General features: G+C 31.0%; 1 pseudogene; it reads left to right on the top strand.

The window, feature by feature from the left end:
• The window catches only part of LOC119585642, a 13,614-nt pseudogene that overhangs the window by 3,481 nt on the left and 9,762 nt on the right, over positions 1-371 (top strand).

A 371-nucleotide genomic window follows, 5' to 3' on the forward strand; every position in this document is an offset into this window, starting at 1 on the left:
ACCATCTAAGGTTGTCAAAATAGTCTGCTGAATGTGCCTCTGATAAAAAGCAAAGATAAATTCATTTGAGCAAGACAATCTTTTCACTAGTAATTAGAGTAAATGTATATGTATTTTTTCCAGCTTGGCTTCACTCCTCGTTTTCATCAACTGGACATCGATAATGCTGACAGTATTTCAAAGTTTACAAACTATATAAAGAACACGTATGGAGGACTTGATGTTCTAGTTAATAATGCAGCTATTGCCTACAAGGTATTTATAGGTTTTTATATATTGTATATAATTAGCTATAGTTTTGTGAAATATAAGAAGACATTTAAAGGTCTGATGGCTAGTATGACAGTTATACAGAATTTGTATTTGCTTAA

The sequence above is a fragment of the Penaeus monodon genome, chromosome 20, assembly GCF_015228065.2.
Source record: "Penaeus monodon isolate SGIC_2016 chromosome 20, NSTDA_Pmon_1, whole genome shotgun sequence".
NCBI classification, from domain to species: domain Eukaryota; kingdom Metazoa; phylum Arthropoda; class Malacostraca; order Decapoda; family Penaeidae; genus Penaeus; species Penaeus monodon.